Raw genomic sequence first — 21,022 nt, forward strand, 5'->3', positions numbered from 1 at the left:
TGGTGTTGGTTACGGTGAAAGGAATATGAGGCGTCACACACTTTCAACCGGAAAACAGTGGATTTGTCCCGGTCTTACTCAGTTTGCTCCTGAACTGGAATCGAGCCCCCCTATCTTCATTCACACTCCCTACGAGGCGAGACACAGGCAAATGATTGGCAAAGCATGACCTGCAAATTTATTCAAGCTACGATGAAACTGGCAACAAAAACGTGCAACTTGTTTTGCGCGTCTTACCATTCACGAATCAAATCTATCTTGCAACAAGTCAAGTTTTTGCAGGTTGCATAAAGCTGTAGAACTACTCACTAATTTCTACGACAACTTTCGCAACCTGCAACAATCTGATTTGTTGCAAGACAGGTTTGAATCATAGGTGGCATATTAAAAGCGTTGTTGCTGCTGCTCTCGCATCAAGCAATCTGGGGATCGAACATTTGCAAGGCACTTGAATAATGGTACCCAGTATCCCAAATTTGGCCCAGGTTCGGTACTAGTTTCGAACTAGTCTCTACTTACATGTTGTTCAAAAACTAAAAAGGAAAAAAGTGTGAACGGAAGAAAAAAAACAATTCACCACTTCAGAAGCGAGGAAACCGGGCTGAGTTTACTTTCGCAAGGACTTCTGGGACTGTTACTAGGGACATTCTTTGTGAAGGGACATTCTCCAATAGCTGACCAGCGCATGCCCAGTAGTTCCCTGTGAAAGACTCCCATTCGGCTCCAGTTCGATCCCTTCTCGTTTCTAAAATGGTGAATGGCGGGAAAGAGGAAAACTAAAGCCTGTGGTCTCTTTAAGGGCCTGTTTACATGAAGGTGGGGACCCCAGTTAGGTGAGGTAACATTTGGCGGGTCACTCCACCTATCACGTAAACATGATCAAATTAAAATGAGAGATTATATGGACACGCGGGTTACCCCACCTAAGCGGGTTACCTCACCTACCTGGGGTCCCCCACCTTCATGTAAATAGTCCCCAAGCAAGAGAGGATAAAGGGAACAGAGAAGGCATCCCCCATACACAACCCATTCCATAGGTAGTTCGTCTCGAGTTATTTTTAGAATCGGGATAAAGTTACCTCGCACGCTGCGTGGATGTTTCGTGGAGGTTTCGCATGACTAAACGCCGTGCAAAACATGTCGGGCGAAAGGCAATGAAAGCGTAAAGAGATCGAGAGCATTCCTGAATGTTGAAGAGAAATGAGTAGGCGCTCACCTGGGAAAAGGGAATCGCTGGACTCTTTGACAACCCGTGAAATCAGTTTAACTCGAAGTTGTCGTAACCTCAGTGCTTTAATAAAATGAAAAATTTCGCCGGTGTATTGAAACCGGTCGTTTGTACAATAAAGCAAGTAGGACGCCAAGTGTTCTTTTGACTAATAAAAGAATGAATATCAAACCAGAAATTGCTCTTTTCAAACTGTAAATTATAAATGATCCTGAGAGAATATTCAGTATGTTAAGGATTTCTCTGCTGTGCTGTTAGCTCTATACAAGAGAGGAAGGGCGATTCTTTTTTAATTTCCGTTTCCCTGACAAAGCTTTAGCAGAAATCTCTCGTTAGTCGTTTTCGTCGACAAAACAAATGGCAATATCGCTCTCCGCGTCTTCCGCCATTTTTTTCTGCGTCAATTCGAGAAGGACACGTGGCTCTGAACGTGGGTCATCCACGCGGAACACATTCGCGCTATGTGATTGGCTGTTGTTTAATCCCCCTTGGGATCTATGGTCTTAATAATCACTCGAGACGAATCACCTATGGAATAGAGTGTGTATGGGGGATGCCTTCTCTGCCCCATTTATCCTCTCTTGTCCCCAAGTCATCATCTCGATTAAACTCGGTAGATCTGTTTTTTGACTTAAAATTATGCACCTATCAATGTAAATCCCGTGGGGGTGGGGGGGGAGTGCGGGCAAGGGGAGGGGATTTGATGCCTGGGACTATCCCCGCTATCGGGCTTTTGATCGTGCGAAGCGACCCCGGGGTCGGGACATTTAACTTTGACCGACAGAAGCCTGGTATCAATTTAGAAGCAGTTACCAAGTCCGTCCCTCCAGGCTTCCTGAAAGTCACGCTGTTGGAGAAAGGTATGAAGTTTTCATTTGTTTTAATCGCCATAATCCGATACTTTAAACTGTCATCTAAACAGATAATGTCTATTTTGAGAAAGTTTTTATCTTCAAGTTCCCATCTGATTGTAAAACTCGATTGAAATCAAATTCCACCATGAAAGTCAGAGGATTTTTTATGGGTCACTGATCCGACCTGTTCCGACATGTTGAGCAGATGTTATAAAGCATTTTAAGTTTTATTAATATTATATAGCACGGTCAATCTTCCTGGAGTAATTTTGTTGTTGAAGATAAGAGATGCTAGTGGAGAGAGAAAATACTTAATTACAACGAGTAATTTAATGGAGCTTCTGTTAACCGTAAATAAAAGTAGTAACAACGTGTTTGAAATATTCGTTTTATATAGTACTATAGCATTGTTTGTTTAGATTTTTTCCCCAGCAGGTGGGGGGCTTTTTTAACACTTTTGATTGACCTTTCGTTTCCCACCCTGGGGAATTTGATCGAAAAATTTTAAAATTTGTCAAATCCCCACCCCTTGCCCGCACTCCCCCACCACGGGGTTTACATTGATAGGCGGCATTAGCGAGAAGCCACCTTTAAACTTTGTGCAATGAAATATAACAAATATATATACTTATCACATTCATTCACTCATTCATTCATTCATTCATTCATTCATATTTATTCGCCATATCGCACATCATTACAATAAAGTTTAATTACAACTGGAAAGTTAAAAGAAGCAGATGGCGAGGAAACCTGCCGGAAAGAAACCACGGGGCTTATAAAGAATCAGGTTTCCTCAGACTAAAATAAAGCGAGTCTTATATGACAATATGAACCAGCAAAAAGTTGCATAAGAGGAAGATTTAGTTATCTTAGTATTCAGAGAGTTGTAAAACTTTGGAAAGAAAACGAAAAACCGCCTGGTATCGGTTCTGCATAGCGGTGAAAGAAAAGATTGAGTACATGCTGGTATTATAATTTTGTTCATTAGAAAATGCTATTGAATATTGAAGGAAGTGTAGAATTCTTAACTGATAACATAATTAGGCCTAATTGAAACAAGTGGATATCTGAGGGGCACCCAACGACTGTTTTCTGCAAGATATCTGTTCGGAGAAGCAAATATGGCCTAGAATTTTCTATTGCTTGAGAAGGGCTTAAAATTTCTAGATGACCGTTCAAATCATGCACAGTTTTCGAAGCTTATATAATTAATTCCCTATGATCTTCTGAAGTTTCATTTTTCACATTTCAGTCCCCAGGTTAAGCTATTTTTCGTAGAAAAAGGAAACCTAAAGTACTTGGATTAAAATATGTGATGGAGAGAGAAATCAGAAAAATTCTCTTTTTCGTAAAACGATAATTTTCACTTAAAATTTTCGGGGAAATAATACTGAAGCCCTTGTAATTTTGAAAAGACTCAAATTCCCCTAGGATGACCAAACAGATCCAAATTTTACAGCGCCGCTTAGAATGCATTTCTAGATATCTAAAAGTGTTCTGGAAAGTCTAAAAAGTGTAGTCAATGTTTATTGCGGAGACGGTCGCTGGGAGCCCCTGATATCTTGACATTTCAATAACTTTTGCTCATTGAAGATCGGGTCAGTATGGGCGTCGAACCTAGGTTTGATTACTGTTCTTAGTAAGCGCCTATGTAAAAATCCCTATCAGCCTTTTAAGAATAGATTTAAAGGTACATCCCAAGCTAGACTGCAATAATATATATATATATATATACGGAAGGATTATTGAATTATACAAGGTACGAAGAGAGTAAGCAGAGAGAAAAAACCTATATTTACGAATGATGCCTATAGGTTTAGATATTTTAGTGACTACTAAAGATATATGAGATTTCCAGGTTACGTTGTCATCTAGAAGAACACCCAGAAACATAGTTCCCGAGACACGAAGGATAGGCTGCTCGTTCCTCTCCGCGATAAACGTTTTTACTCCCCGCGACTAAATTAGTCCTGTCAGGCCTTGTAGGGGGAGAGCAACGATAGAAATAATCCGAACGTCATGGGTTCGAATCCCATCGAGGTTTTTTACCTCCCAAGTTTGAGCATAAGCTACGTCGCCATAAACAAGATTTTGGAAAAATTGCCCCCACAGTTGTGTTAGATAAAGATGAAAATTTGTTATGATCAGGGTTGCAACGTCATCGGAGTTGTCATAGCAACGAAATGACGCTTTTACCTATTTTACTTGCAGCAGTATATCTCGGCTTTGAGAACTGTCCTTCCAAAATCGTTCACGGGAGCTTTTTCCTCCAATAGGGGCCTCAATATTCGTGAAGTTTAAGCGAAATCTGTAAGAGCGTTATTGAGATATTTTGGGATGAAGTTTTTATGGTTAGAAACACAGTAAAAAATGGACAATATTATTGTTTGGCCGTTGTCTGTAGAAAATGAAGCGCTTTTGACATGCAATTTTATCTCATACTATTTTCAATCTTTTTAAAAACGTGTGTGAAAGATCATGGAGATAGCTGCAGCCGATTGCTAGAAAGAAGGGTTTTATTAGTATGTATCGAAGCGCTTTTGTTAGCGGTTTTGTAAACATTTTGGTCTTCTCTAACAAATTAGCGAATAATTTTTAAACCGCTCGATAGATTTTTTTTTTTAATTAAGATTCTTGAGATTAACCTTTCTTTTATATGACCTTTTAGTTTCAAGATTATTGATACATTGTAAGGCAGTAAAATAACGGCTACAATTCGTTACTTTTTTATCGGAAGATTCGTTATTACTAGTGAAACTATCTCATTATTTAAGGCATTGTCTCCAAGTTTCATTTTCACGTGAGCAACAGTAACTAACAATGCATCTGACATATGCAAAAAATGCTAGCTATTGTTATGCGCGAAACTATGAAACTTGGAGACAATACCCTGAATAATGAGAGGCTCACATTTGTAAACACAAAATTTCTGCCAAAATATTGGCGCATTGTAGCCCTTATTTTACTGCCTTACAATATATCAATAATCTTGAAACTAAAAAGTCATATAAAAGGAACGTTAACCTCAAGAATCTTAATGTTTTAAAAAAATCTATCGAGCGGTTTAAAAAATATTCGCTAATTTGTTAAAGTAGACCAAAATGTTCAAAAACCGCCAACAAAAGCGCCTCGATACATACTAACAAATCCTTCTTTCTAGCAATCGGCTGGAGCTATCTCCACGGTCTTTCACACACGTTTTTAAAAAGATTGACACTACTATGAGGTGAAATTGCATGTCAAAAGCGCTCCATTTTCTACAGATAACAGCCGAACATCAAGATTATCCATTTTTTACCGTATTTCTAACCACAAAATCTTTCTTCCAAAATATCTCGATAACGCTCTTACAGATTTCGCTTAAACTTCACCAACATCGTGGCGGCTATTGGAGGAAAAAGCTCCCGTGAATGATTTTGGAAGAACAGTTCCCAGTGCCGAGAAATACTTCCGTAAGTAAAATAGGTAATAGCGTCATTTCGTTGCTATGACAACTCCGGTGTCATTGCAACCCTGGTCATAAAAGATTTTCATCTTTATCTAATACAACTGTGGGGGCAATTTTTCCAAAACTCTGTTTATGGCAACGTAGTCTATGCTCAAACTTGGGAGGTATTGGCTTTGCAAAACTGTATCGAGCCACCTTAAAGATTTCAATGCTTTCCACGGTGTGGTCCATCCCTAATTTCCTTTACTAAGGCTAGCTTTTAAGCGCTGGGTGGGTTATCGTCTGTAACACTTGAATTTTCACCAGAGTTAATTATCTGTTCCATCATGATCATCTCGTTCCAACTCAGCTGTACTCTTAGTTAAGAATACATCCGATTATAAGTCCCCCTCCCCCTCAGATACAAGCCCCCTCTAGCTTTCAATTTTATTTATTGAAATGAATTCGCTTAATAATGACGTTTTGAAGCTTAATAAAAACCAGTCAAAGTAGTTTGTTTCGAAGCGCTGTTACTATTCCGGTCATAAGCCCCTCGGATCAAGCCCCTCCGAAAAAAGCCCTCCAAAACCCCCTTACGAAGATGTATAAACCTTATAAAAAGGGGTTAACAGTATGGGCACGAGGAAGACACGCGAGAAGAGGGGGAGAACCTGCCTGAGAGGCCATGAAAATCGTTTCCAGCTCTCTATCACAAAGCTTGCGTGACAGGTAATATGGTGCAAAAAATATCGGGGCGTGTCTCCCTCGAGCGCCCCGTTCTAAGTTCAGCCCATATTACTTTCAAGCCCCTGCTACTAAGGCTACGCATGAAGTCTCTTGTAACCATTGCTCCCCACACACACGTTCTTTGGGCTTCGTCGCGTGGGGGCGAAACGCGTGACCAAGCAAAAACGGCAGTTTGTTCAACACTGGTCACGTGTTGTCTAGTTGGCGTTTTCATTGCATAAAATATATAGTGTGTACCACAGGCTTTTTCTCGCCTGCGGCGGGAATCTTTAGTGTCAGCCGAAGGCCGAAGCCACCCTAAAAGATGGTTCGGAAAGCGCTACGGCTTAGCGACTCCGCAAACGATTTCGGCCCGCAGGAAAATGATCGTTCGTTAAAGGGGCAGGTTCACGGTTCAGCTCATGTTCATTTATCAAAATGCTGTTTTTCTGCCGGGACATGCTGTACAGCCCCGAGAGTAAGGTTTATCTCAGCTCCACTGATTCTAACACTTTGAGGACGATTGACTGACAGATGTGTTTTCATACCCATCACATTGTACAGTGTATTCCGGTTACTAACAAGGGCAAATAAGGATTAATAAGAGAGAAACACATGGCATAAAATGCTATAGGGCAGCTATCGTCTAATTAATTAAATTAATGAGCATCCGCTTAACCGTGAACCTGTCCCTTTAAACCCCCTCTTAGAGAAAAGAAGGATTTTTCTCGGAAAGTGTAACTACAAGTTTAAAAAGTGTAAGTTGACTTAACCAATAACCTTCAAACTATTGATTAAAATTTTTTCGACAGTAATGTCTACATTTTCGGCCACTTTTTCCCACAAACAAGGAATAAACTATAACAGTAGACACTATTACAACTCGCAGATCTCTTAAAGGTACCATGTCGGTTCCAGGAGCAGCTAAACGCCAGGAACAGTTCTTTATACTATAAAATGAAGCCTTCTCACAAAAGTCAATTTGTTGTGTTGTGTTATTCCCTTAGTGTCCCCACTTAGTGGTTATACACCGCTATTACAATTTTGACACTTTAATAAAGGTATCATCATCATCATCATCACCCTAAATATGCCATTTATACAGCGTTTAATAAGAATTATTAGTAAAATCCAACTAGTGGTCTATTATCAATGCTGCGTGCTGATTGGTTGAGCTACTACTAGGCTATATGTTATAGCCCACTAGTAGCGAAAAGCGCGGGCTTTTTGGCGGCAAAAAACGGTTAAAGTCTAGCTTTAAATAGCTAATTTTTTTTATTCTCGATATTTTTGACCAACTAGTTGGATTTCACTAAAACAATTATTCCTCTCGCCCTCATGACCTCTGAGTCAATAGCCCATTCGGCCCTATTGACTCAGAGCCCATTCGGGTTCGAGGAATGATTGTTAATGATTGGAGATGTGTCCCGAAATAAGCTGGGTTTTATCAAGGTCTTGTTGTACTCTTTATCGCAAGGGACATATTAGGTGCCTAAAACCAGATATAAGTGTCCTTTTTCTACGGATTCAAAAACTAATCATAAAACCGAGCGAGCAAAGCGAGCCACGATAAGCGATGGGTTTTCTTTATCCCGACAACAGTAGGCTATTTATTATCCGCGTTCCTCAACGTGGTTTCTTCAACATTCTAAACGCGCGCAGTTGACGATAATCATAATATAAGCACAAGAAATTCATTCAGTCGAAGAGCGAGAATAGCACATTATAAAGGAAGAGAATGAAGGAAATAAATAGTTTTCCCTCTACCCATCTTTAAAGGTAATTTTTACTGGTCAATGAAGTATCTACATACTGTGTATAGAGAAACAGTAAAATATTTCAGTTTAATAATTATTGCAACTAAACACTTTGATATGGTTAGCCTGCGAATTAGAATGGCAACTTCGTCTTCGTTAAACATATGTTATATTTTGCGGTAAAAAAGTCAGTTACATTTCCGCATGTGAAACATTTGTTATATCAGTATTGCCTTAAAAGATGTTATAATTCGGGTTACTGTACGTTTCATTCAAAAGTTATCACATTTCGCGTTTATATTAAATTCTGCGTCAATTTTACATCTAACGGCGTAACAAACTTTTCTTTCACCAGCGATGGAGAACTTACCGCTGCAAGAGGGTTGGTTAAGCTGTGCACAGACGTTTTCCTTATTTTTTTTTGACAAATTGAACAAGCGCGGAGAGCGGTCTATTTTCCCACTTCCACAACCCGACCACCTACTCTAGAGGTAGATAAATTTCCCGCGGGTCTGTGAACTGGCTAGAAGGAAGACTGAAGGTATATCTTTATAATACAAGAAATTTACTCCATTTATTGCGAACCGCCTTAGTCGGGGTGTTTCAATTCTTTACTAACTTGTGGCTTACACTTGCCACATGTGGTACACTTGCTACGCTTGCTACATGTGCTACACGGGCTACACTTGCTACGCTTGTTACGCGTGCTATGCTTGCGACAGTTGCTGCACTTGCTACACTTGCTACGCTTGCTACGCTTGCTACGTTGATACCGTTGCTACACTGGCTACACTTGCTACGATTGCTACCCTTGCTACGCTTGCTACACTTGCTACGCTTGCTACGTTTGTTACCCTTGCTACGCTTGCTACGCTTGCTACGCTTGCTACGCTTGCTACACTTGCTTCACTTGCTATGTTTGTTACCCTTGCTACGCTTGCTACGCTTGCTACGCTTGCTACACTTGCTACGGTTGCTACGCTTGCTATGCTTGCTACACTTGCTACACTTGCTATGTTTGTTACCCTTGCTACGCTTGCTACGCTTGCTACACTAGCTACACTTGCTACGTTTGCTACGGTTGCTACGCTTGCTACGCTTGCTACACTTGCTATGTTTGTTACCCTTGCTACGCTTGCTATGCTTGTTACGTCTGCTACGCTTGCTATGCTTGCTACGCTTGCTACGCTTGCTACACTTGCTACACTTGTTATACTTGATACGCCTGCTACGCTTGCTACACTTGCTACACTTGCTACACTTGCTGCGCTTGCTACACTGCTACCGTTGCTACGCTTGCTACACTTGCTAAACTTGCTACACTTGCTACCTTTGCCATGCTTGCTACACTTGCTACCCATGCTATGCTTGCTACGTTTGCTACGCTTGCTACACTTACTACCTTTGCTATGCTTGCTACGCTTGCTACGCTTGCTACACTTGCTACACTTGCTGCGCTTGCTACACTGCTACCGTTGCTACGCTTGCTACACTTGCTAAACTTGCTACACTTGCTACCTTTGCTATGCTTGCTACACTTGCTACCCTTGCTATGCTTGCCACGTTTGCTACGCTTGCAACACTTGCTACCTTTGCTATGCTTGCCACGCTTGCTACGCTTGCTACGCTTGCTACACTTGCTACGCTTGCTACGCTTGCTACGCTTGCTATGCTTGCTACCCTTGCTTTACTTCCTACGCTTGCTACACTTGCTATATTCACTACATTTACTACGCTTGCTAAACTTGCTAAACTTGCTACACTTGCTACAGTTGCTACGCTTGCTACGCTTGATACGCTTGCTACACGTGGTGAGCTTGCTACACTTGCTACGCTTGCTACGTTTGCTACAGTAGTTTCGCTTGCTACACTTGCTACACTTGCTACGCTTGCTACGTTTGCTACAGTAGTTTCGCTTGCTACACTTGCTACGCTTGGTACACTTTCTACGCTCACTACTCTTACTACATGTGCAACACTTACTACATTGTAATTACTAAGATTACTAGATGTCCTATGGTTGCTACAGTTGCTATGCTTGCTACAAAACATTGTTTGAAAATTAAGAACGTTAAAAGACGAAATACTAGATTATCTTCTGTTTCGTCTAACAAAAAATGGTTTGATAAAGAATGTCGTCTTAAGAGACACGAATTGAGGAAACTTGCTAATCTAAAACACAGAGATCCTCTCAATATTACGCTTAGGGAAAACTATCACACTGTCTTAAAACAGTACAAAAACGTTCTGAAACAGAAGAGAAAAGAATACTATCATACTAAGATTTCGGAACTGGAAGACATGATAGATAACTCAAACAGCCGAAATTTTTGGAACTGCTTGAAATCTATGGATGATTCTATGAAGGAAACTAGTACCCCGCCAATCTCAGAAGAAAGTTGGTTGTCTCACTTCCAGTCACTACACTCAAACGAGCCTCTTAATTCACACCAAGAAGCCATTATCGATGAGTTAACAAGATTAGAAGACGCAACAACACAATCACATGCCTTGGACTACCTAATAACTGAACTCGAAATACGCACAGCGGCTAACAAACTCAAAAACAACAAATCTTCGTATTCAGATAGAATAAAAAATGAAATGATCAAATCCAGCTTAAATGAACTAATGCCTATTTATTTGAAGTTATTTAACGCTGTTCTGACGTCAGGCACTATGCCTCAAACATGGTGCGGTGGCCTTATAACACCAATTTTTAAAAGTGGGACTAAAAGTGATCCCTCAAATTATCGAGGAATTTGTATTTCTAGTTGTCTTGGGAAACTATTTTGCTCAATTCTCAATCATAGACTTCTCAAGCACATTCAGTCGCGTGACATACTCCATAAATCTCAAATAGGTTTCTTAGCAAATAATCGAACCGCTGACCATGTTCTTACACTACGAACATTAATTGACAATACGTTAACTGTCACAAAACGAAAGTATACGCATGTTTTGTGGACTTTAGAAAAGCATTTGATTCGGTGTGGCACGATGGACTCTTATACAAGCTGTTACAAATAAATGTCCGAGGAAACTTCTATAAAGTCATAAAAAGTTTATACTCAAACTCTACCTGTTCTATTAGGATTGGAAATAACCAAACACAACCTTTTCAATACACTAGAGGTGTGCGTCAAGGCTGCATTTTAAGCCCTCTACTCTTCAACCTATACGTTAATGATCTAGCTTTTTCATTCAACAATATTTTATCTGATCCGTTTGTGCTACCAAATGGCACCAAACTCAATTCTCTTTTTTATGCTGACGACCTTATTATATTATCACGATCGAAACTAGGATTACAAAATTGCCTAAACAAATTGTCTTCATATTGCAACTCCTGGATGCTTAAAATCAACCCCAAGAAAACCAAAATAATGGTTTTCCAAAAAGGCACAAAAAAATGTGATTATAATTTTCACGTAGGCAATGAAATGATAGACATTGTAAAAGACTATACTTACTTAGGGACTCGCATCTCGTCTCCCGGAAATTTTACACTCTCACTTGAACATCTTCGACAAAAAGCCCTTCATGCTCTATTTAGTCTAAGACGCCACACTGATTTTAGTAAACTGAAACCCTCCCTTGCAAATAAAATTTTTGACACAATGATCTCACCGATTTTAACTTACAACAGTGAAGTTTGGGGTGCCTTTGTGAAATCAGATTTTAAGTCATGGGATAACTCCGGAATCGAAAAAACTCATTTGCATTTCTGTAAACGATATTTAGAAGTCCATAACAAGTCATCCAATGTTGCATGCAGATCTGAACTTGGCAGATTCCCTCTGATCATTGATATAAATAACAAGATACTTAATTACTTAAACTATCTCCAAGAAAAAGATGAAAATTCTATAGTTAAACAATCTTTAAAAATATCTGTTGACCTTTATCATAGTGGTCAAAATAGTTTTTACTCCAGTCTTAAGAAGATGACTGACTACTATGATTTCCCAGGCTTTAATTGTAATTTACTGAATAAATGTAAAATTAAGCAATATGTAGATCTTATGCAAAAGAAATATATCACTTACTGGAATCATACTCTTCAACATTCACAAAAACTTAACTTTTATTATAAAATCAAAACGAATTATAGCCCTTCTGTCTACCTAGATTTAACAAGAAAGAACCCTTCTAGGAAAACATTAGTGAAACTGAGAATAAGCAGTCACAAACTTAGGATTGAGGCAGGTAGATACGACAATCTACCACGTGACGAAAGGTTATGCAATCTCTGCAATTGTAACAGAATTGAAGATGAAACTCACTTTTTATTAGATTGTCCAAGTTTTTCTTCCATAAGAGATATGTTCTTCTCTAAACTAGATCCTAAAATACCGTTTCTGCGACTACAATCACATGAGTCCTTATTATCACATCTGATGAATTCTCCTGACTATTTTATTAACATCCAATTAATTTCATTTATATCAACTTGCTTTGAATTGAGAGACAAACTTATCTCCGGAATAATTAATCCTACTGATGGTTAGAAATAAACAATGATTAATAAGTTTCAAATTTATTTTAAATATTTAATTTACAAGGAATCAATAAGTAATTTCAAGTAGCTTTTGCAATACTGTAATACTTTGTTATGGTCATGCAAATAAAGCTTATTGTTGTTGTTATTGTTGTTGTTGTTGCTACGCTTGCTACACTTGCTACTTGCTATATTTACGACGCTTGCTACATCTGCTACACTTGCTACGTGCTACATAAATTGATAAGCTTGCTCACACGCTTCCTTTACTTGCTCTGTTCTACACTCGTTACGTGTGATACATAAGCTTCACTTACTACATAATTGCTACACGTGACACACCACACAGATTATTGTTGTTATACCACCCATATTATCACTCCTGTTACACTGCTAATTCCATTCTTACGTAATACTACGCCTGTCGTTTTTCTTTACAAAATTTATTTCCATTTATTTCTCTTTTTATTGTTCTTATATCCGCACTTGTTCAAATAAAATGTTACTGACGAAAACGAACTTAGGATATAACTCGACTGGTTAATTATATGAAAAAGCGATATAGTCTTTATTGACTTTTAGCCGTTTTGCTTAAATGAAAAGATATACCATATATTGAATAAGCCAATCAGAGAGTGGCTTCAGTGAGGTACTTTCATCTAAATTGCATTGGCCCTCAGTTTGAGAAGTCTTCATCCTGCGCCAATTGTTCAACTCTTTCTTCGGCTTCCGTGGAAATGGCAAATTCAAGTACGTATCAGGACATCCCGAATCTATCAGAGATATCGAGACGACGTGGCTTGAAATTTCTTCATTTAAATGTGTGCTCCCTTCTTCCCAAACTTGACGAGATTCGGCTGCTGTTACAACGGTATAAGAACATTTATTGTTTTCCGTCACCGAAACTCATCTATCGCCACAAGTATCTGTTGATGAAATTGGCACACAAGGCTATACCATCTACTGTTTGGATCGACAAGCTCACACGAGGAGAGGCTGTGTTGCTGTTTAGGTTCGCGATTGTTTGTCGGTATCTAGACACTATGATTTGGGATTAAAATCTGTTGAGGGGATTTGGTTGGAGATTCTCATCACAAAGTCTACAAATATTTCATTTAGCACTCTGTTTCGTCCGCCGGTTGGCTCGCAATTTATCAGTGCAGACTTCAACACTAGATTAGAGGACAGCCTTAGCTTAGCAACAGCTGAAAATAAAGAAATTTTGCTGGTTGGTAACCTGAATGCAGATTTTGTACCTAGACAAAGGACCGATGGAGTCTCGAGAAGGTTAAAGGACATTTAAAAAAAGGTTTTGGCATGTCACAGTTAATCAATAAACCCACTGGAATCGCTAAAAGCACCAGCACTTTGATTGACGTCATTTTTCGACACACCCACCCAATATTTCACTAACGAATGTTATCCAACTGGGTATAAGTGATCACGTTATGCGGAAAATGGACTCATTAAGGTTCCAAGGACGAACTATTAAATGCAGCAGTTACACAAAGTACAAGAAATAAGCTTTTAATAAAGACCTCAAGATGGCCTCGTGGGATTCGGTATTAAAAAGTTCCGATGTAAATTCTGCATGGAACGGCTTCAAAAGCACTTTTCTTGATATCTGTGATCGGCACGCACTATTGCTTACTAAAAAGGAACTTGGATACCAAAATCCATGGATGACCTCTGCGACTTCTAACTTTATGAAAACTAGAGATTTCTACTTAAGAAAAGCAAAGAAATCTGGGAGAGACGAGGACTGGGATTCTTATCGATCACATAGAAATCAGATCACAGCTGCTATAAGGAATGTCAAGTCTGATTGTAATCAAACCTTGCAGGAAGATTACATTATTTTTTCTCAAGAGAAAGAGAACCAAGAGTAGAAAGACGAGTGAAAAAAATGCGGAATTTGGAGGTACGTCATACCGTAGATTATTGTAATTGAGCTGTTAGTTTCCAAGTGTTTTCGCGGGGAATGCATGTGACAGCTATGGAAGAACTTCAAAAGCTGATGATGCAGGAACTCCATCGTCAACTACAGTCGAATTTCCAATACACTCACTCGTCTTTCTACTCTTCATTGCGTTCGAGGTACGCAACCCCTAATTTGTTTTGGGTGTTTTGTGCATTATTGGGAGTCCTGTGCAATTAATAAGGGAGGTTTTTTCGAGATTGCATTTGTCGTCGTCATCGACACACATTTGCCTCGCTTTGAGGCGCTTGCTTACGTTTTGCCTCACTTTGAAGAACTAACTCACGTGGTGATTCGTGCGGTAACTTTCGCAAAAGAGAACTTCTGTGCTAAATCATGTGCTGAACACGAAAATTTTGTTTACCAAGCTTGGTTCGACCATTTAGACCTTGAAATAAGCCGTTAAGGGTAGCATTAATACATTGACATGAAAACGAGGCTGCATGTTGTATGAGGATGCAGAGTAATCTCAAACGGTTAAAATTCGTTCACATCAACAGGTGACTGATACAACGTATTACTTACAGTACCTCGCAGAAACCATCTGAAAATCACGTGATTTTTCTGGTCACGTGACCATTGAAAACGAGGTTATAGGCTATTCAGTATTAAGACAAATTTAACGGCACAGTCAAGAAAGAAGCAAAATTAGCAATCTATAACAATTTGCTAAGATAGTTACAGCAGCTATAGAAATTTATTTTTTCGGTCATTTCCTAAGATATTTACAGTACGTTTGCGATCTATATTGCAGACATCTTACTTCCATTTGCAATTATTGAATTTCTGAATGTTTGCAAAATCCTTGAAATAATAAACAAAAATTAACATTTTCTTTAAAATACTTTTAACTTTCACGCCCTAACCATTCTCGATACGTGCTGTACTTATAACTATGAAGGAAGGTTAAGACATTCGATTGATAGCAGCCATTTTAGATGCGTCTGATGTCAGGTTCTGAAACAGATTTAAGACCTAATTTGATATTGTAAACATTAGACATCCTCGTCTTACAGGACGAAAATAAAAAAAACGCTATTAGTTCATAGACAATTACAAAACAAGAATGGATTATTACTTAGAGAAGCTAAACGCTTTTTTTTCTGAACTGTACCATTTACTGTCCTTGGTTTGCAATGAAATGTCCATCAACATCATTTGTGCAATTGAGCGGATCTTCAGTGCTTCTGCATTTTCATGCTCCTGTACACGGCAGTCTCACATTCCGGCAGCTGCACCTATTTGTTGAACATCCTGATTTGCAGCCACAGATAATCATCTCGGAATAGCTTTCGGGTACAGGCTAGGGGCAAGAGTCATTAGCTTAGGCACCAGCTTTCCATCATCAGAATGATTTTTGGAAGTGGGAGGGTGGGGTTCGTTTTGTGGGCTTGTCTCCATAACATTGCTTGAAAGTGCGCGCTAGCGACATGCCACCGTGCTGCATCACTTGTTTAAATGTGAAGGATAATAGGAGGAATGGGTGCGTAGAACTTTTGGAAATGTAAGTTATTATTTTTCTTCACAACCAGAAGGAGCGCTAAACATTGCACTTTTTTTTTTTCCCCAAAATGTTTACGACCGTTTTGGTCTTGCTCTATTCGGACCGTTTCAACCGCTTAGTTGGTTGTTGCTACCGCTGCACAGGCATCAAAAACTCAATGTGTGAGCACATGTTTTAAAATTTTACAGCTGCTAATACTCAGAATTGCGTTGCATAGCGTTTAATAGGGTTTAAATGGGTAAAAAATGAAGAAAAATATCGTCGGTTTGGGTTGGTTTTGCTATCCTGTCTTGACCTTCATAATGAGGTCAATCATTGTGATTAAAAAGCCTTAAGGCAGGATAGCTAAAACCAGCCCAAAACACTTCAAAACGACACAGGAACACAAAATAAAGCAAAAGTAAGTTTATTTTAATTCTTTGCTACACGAAAAGCTAAGATAAGGCGAAATTGTTTCTAATTCTTATTTCCCAAATAAACCCTACAAAACGCTACATTACACAATAATTAACAGATGTAAAATTTTCAGCGACACCCCAACGACTGTTTTTTGTAAAATATCTGTTCGGAGAAACAAAAATTGCCTGGAATTTTCTGTGGGTTGAGGAAGGCTAAAAATTTCTAGATGACCGTTCCTTTCATGTACTATTTTCGAAGCTTATCTCATAAATTCCCTAAGATTTTCTAAAGTTAATGAATCTTTCGCCTAGACAAAGGAAACCTAAAAAATTTGGATATTCAAAAATGCGATGGAATGCAATCAGAAAAATTCTTACTTGGTAAAACTTTGAATTGCATAAAAATCTTCGGGAAAATAATAGTGAAGCCGGCTCTTTAATTTCGAAAACACTCAAGATGCCCTAGGATGACCGAACAGATACAAATTTTAAAGCGCCGCATATAGTAAGAATACGTTTCTAGAGATCTAAAAGTACTCGCCTTGGGTTACTAGTTTTAGTTACTAGTTACTAGTTTTATTCTTCGTTCAAACATCCACATTTTTGGTACTGTGCTTCTTAACGTGAATGGTTGAAGCACGCTCAAAACACCCTTTGGCTTCTTCAAAGTCGCCTAGATCTTGGTGAATTAGACCTAGATTATTGTACGTCGTTGCAACATCAACATGTTTGGCGCAGAGCTTCTCAAGTCTGATCGCTAAAGCACGTTCATGATACTCCTTGGCTTGCTCAAAGTCACCTAGATCTTGGTGAATTGTACCTAGGTTATTGTACGTCGTTGCAACATCAACATGTTTGGCGCCGAGCTTCTCAATTCTGATCGCTAAACCACGTTCATGATACTCCTTCGCTTGCTCAAAGTCACCTAGATCTTGGTGAATTAGACCTAGATTATTGTACGTCGTTGCAACATCAACATGTTTGGCGCCGAGCTTCTCAAGTCTGATCGCTAAACCACGTTCATGATACTCCTTGGCTTGCTCAAAGTCACCTAGATCTTGGTGAATTGTACCTAGGTTATTGTACGTCGTTGCAACACGAACATGTTTGGCGCCGAGCTTCTCAAGTCTGATCGCTAAACCACGTTCATGATACTCCTTGCCTTGCTCAAAGTCACCTAGATCTTGGTGAATTAGCCCTAGGTTATTGTACGTCGTTGCAACACGAACATGTTTGGCGCCGAGCTTCTCAAGTCTGATCGCTAAACCACGTTCATGATACTCCTTGGCTTGCTCAAAGTCACCTAGCTTACGGTGAATTAGACCTAGGCTATTGTACGTCGTTGCAACATCAACATGTTTGGCGCCGAGCTTCTCAAGTCTGATCGCTAAAGCACGTTCATGATACTCCTTGCCTTGTTCAAAGTCACCTAGATCTTGGTGAATTAGACCTAGGTTATTGTACGTCGTTGCAACATCAACATGTTTGGCGCCGAGCTTCTCAAGTCTGATCGCTAAACCACGTTCATGATACTCCTTGGCTTGCTCAAAGTCACCTAGATCTTGGTGAATTGTACCTAGGTTATTGTACGTCGTTGCAACACGAACATGTTTGGCGCCGAGCTTCTCAAGTCTGATCGCTAAAGCACGTTCATGATACTCCTTGCCTTGCTCAAAGTCACCTAGATCTTGGTGAATTAGCCCTAGGTTATTGTACGTCGTTGCAACATCAACATGTTTGGCGCCGAGCTTCTCAAGTCTGATCGCTAAACCACGTTCATGATACTCCTTGGCTTGCTCAAAGTCACCTAGCTTACGGTGAATTAGACCTAGGCTATTGTACGTCGTTGCAACATCAACATGTTTGGCGCCGAGCTTCTCAAGTCTGATCGCTAAATCACGTTCATGATACTCCTTGGCTTGCTCAAAGTCACCTAGCTTACGGTGAATTACACCAAGGTTATTGTACGTCGTTGCAACATCAACATGTTTGGCGACGAGCTTCTCAAGGCTGATCGCTAAAGCACGTTCATGATACTCCTTGGCTTGCTCAAAGTCACCTAGGTTACGGTGAATTAGACCTAGGCTATTGTACGTCGTTGCAAAATCAACATGTTTGGCGCCGAGCTTCTCAAGTCTGATCGCTAAAGCACGTTCATGATACTCCTTGCCTTGCTCAAAGTCACCTAGATCTTGGTGAATTAGACCTAGGTTATTGTACGTCGTTGCAACATCAACATGTTTGGCGCCGAGCTTCTCAAGTCTGATCGCTAAACCACGTTCATGATACTCCTTGGCTTGCTCAAAGTCACCTAGATCTTGGTGAATTGTACCTAGGTTATTGTACGTCGTTGCAACACGAACATGTTTGGCGCCGAGCTTCTCAAGTCTGATCGCTAAACCACGTTCATGATACTCCTTGCCTTGCTCAAAGTCACCTAGATCTTGGTGAATTAGCCCTAGGTTATTGTACGTCGTTGCAACACGAACATGTTTGGCGCCGAGCTTCTCAAGTCTGATCGCTAAACCACGTTCATGATACTCCTTGGCTTGCTCAAAGTCACCTAGCTTACGGTGAATTAGACCTAGGCTATTGTACGTCGTTGCAACATCAACATGTTTGGCGCCGAGCTTCTCAAGTCTGATCGCTAAAGCACGTTCATGATACTCCTTGCCTTGTTCAAAGTCACCTAGATCTTGGTGAATTAGACCTAGGTTATTGTACGTCGTTGCAACATCAACATGTTTGGCGCCGAGCTTCTCAAGTCTGATCGCTAAACCACGTTCATGATACTCCTTGGCTTGCTCAAAGTCACCTAGATCTTGGTGAATTGTACCTAGGTTATTGTACGTCGTTGCAACACGAACATGTTTGGCGCCGAGCTTCTCAAGTCTGATCGCTAAAGCACGTTCATGATACTCCTTGCCTTGCTCAAAGTCACCTAGATCTTGGTGAATTAGCCGTAGGTTATTGTACGTCGTTGCAACATCAACATGTTTGGCGCCGAGCTTCTCAAGTCTGATCGCTAAACCACGTTCATGATACTCCTTGGCTTGCTCAAAGTCACCTAGCTTACGGTGAATTAGACCTAGGCTATTGTACGTCGTTGCAACATCAACATGTTTGGCGCCGAGCTTCTCAAGTCTGATCGCTAAATCACGTTCATGATACTCCTTGGCTTGCTCAAAGTCACCTAGCTTACGGTGAATTACACCAAGGTTATTGTACGTCGTTGCAACATCAACATGTTTGGCGACGAGCTTCTCAAGGCTGATCGCTAAAGCACGTTCATGATACTCCTTGGCTTGCTCAAAGTCACCTAGCTTACGGTGAATTAGACCTAGGCTATTGTACGTCGTTGCAAAATCAACATGTTTGGCGCCGAGCTTCTCAAGTCTGATCGCTAAAGCACGTTCATGATACTCCTTGCCTTGCTCAAAGTCACCTAGATCTTGGTGAATTAGACCTAGGTTATTGTACGTCGTTGCAACATCAACATGTTTGGCGCCGAGCTTCTCAAGTCTGATCGCTAAACCACGTTCATGATACTCCTTCGCTTGCTCAAAGTCACCTAGATCTTGGTGAATTAGACCTAGGTTATTGTACGTCGTTGCAACACGAACATGTTTGGCGCCGAGCTTCTCAAGTCTGATCGCTAAAGCACGTTCATGATACTCCTTGCCTTGTTCAACGTCACCTAGATCTTGGTGAATTAGCCCTAGGTTATTGTACGTCGTTGCAACATCAGCATGTTTGGCGCCGAGTTTCTCAAGTCTGATCGCTAAACCACGTTCATGATACTCCTTGGCTTGCTCAAAGTCACCTAGCTTACGGTGAATTAGACCTAGGCTATTGTACGTCGTTGCAACATCAACATGTTTGGCGCCGAGTTTCTCAAGTCTGATCGCTAAACCACGTTCATGATACTCCTTGGCTTGCTCAAAGTCACCTAGGTTACGGTGAATTAGACCTAGGCTATTGTACGTCGTTGCAAAATCAACATGTTTGGCGCCGAGCTTCTCAAGTCTGATCGCTAAAGCACGTTCATGATACTCCTTGCCTTGCTCAAAGTCACCTAGATCTTGGTGAATTAGACCTAGGTTATTGTACGTCTTTGCGACATCAACATGCTCAGCTCCAAGTTCTTTAAGCTGGACACCAGCTAACAGTTTGAAGTACCTTTTTGCAGCATTAAATTCACAGTGCGCTTGACAAGTCAGACCAAAGTTTTCAAAAGTTTTCAAGATGCTTTCATCATAAACTTGAGATACCATTCCTTTCAAAAACACATGATCAGCTAAGGCTCTTAAATGCGGCACAAGGTGCATCGAATCCCGTGTCCTATTCTCTGGTGAAATTTCGATTATGAATTGGTTTAATGTTGCAACTGCCCCATTGACGACCTCTGGCTTTGAACTCTCTCCATACGCAGTTATTAAAGTTTTGATAGCATCATGCACAACCTGATGTACTCGAATGCGGCAGCCAGCCTCGTCCTCTTCAAAAATCAGCAGTGAGCACCTTCTGATTCTCAAGCAAATAAGTTCATTGTCTGTTGCATCTACTTTCCTAATGTAATTGATTGCTAAGCTCAGGTTTAATGGTTGCGGTGCACAAAGACAAAGGAAATTGAATAGTTGTTTAAC

The 21,022-nt window shown here is 40.2% G+C and overlaps 1 protein-coding gene and 1 pseudogene across 1 annotated transcript in view; one reads left to right on the forward strand and one right to left on the reverse strand.

Annotated features, from left to right (window-relative positions):
* The window catches only part of LOC140932766 (sphingomyelin synthase-related protein 1-like), a 115,251-nt gene that overhangs the window by 9,363 nt on the left and 84,866 nt on the right, over positions 1–21,022 (forward strand). The gene's annotated exons all lie outside the window — the stretch shown is intronic.
* The window catches only part of LOC140932850 (uncharacterized), a 9,107-nt pseudogene continuing 4,496 nt past the window's right edge, over positions 16,412–21,022 (reverse strand).

The sequence above is a fragment of the Porites lutea genome, chromosome 4 (assembly GCF_958299795.1).
Source record: "Porites lutea chromosome 4, jaPorLute2.1, whole genome shotgun sequence".
NCBI classification, from domain to species: Eukaryota; Metazoa; Cnidaria; class Anthozoa; order Scleractinia; family Poritidae; genus Porites; species Porites lutea.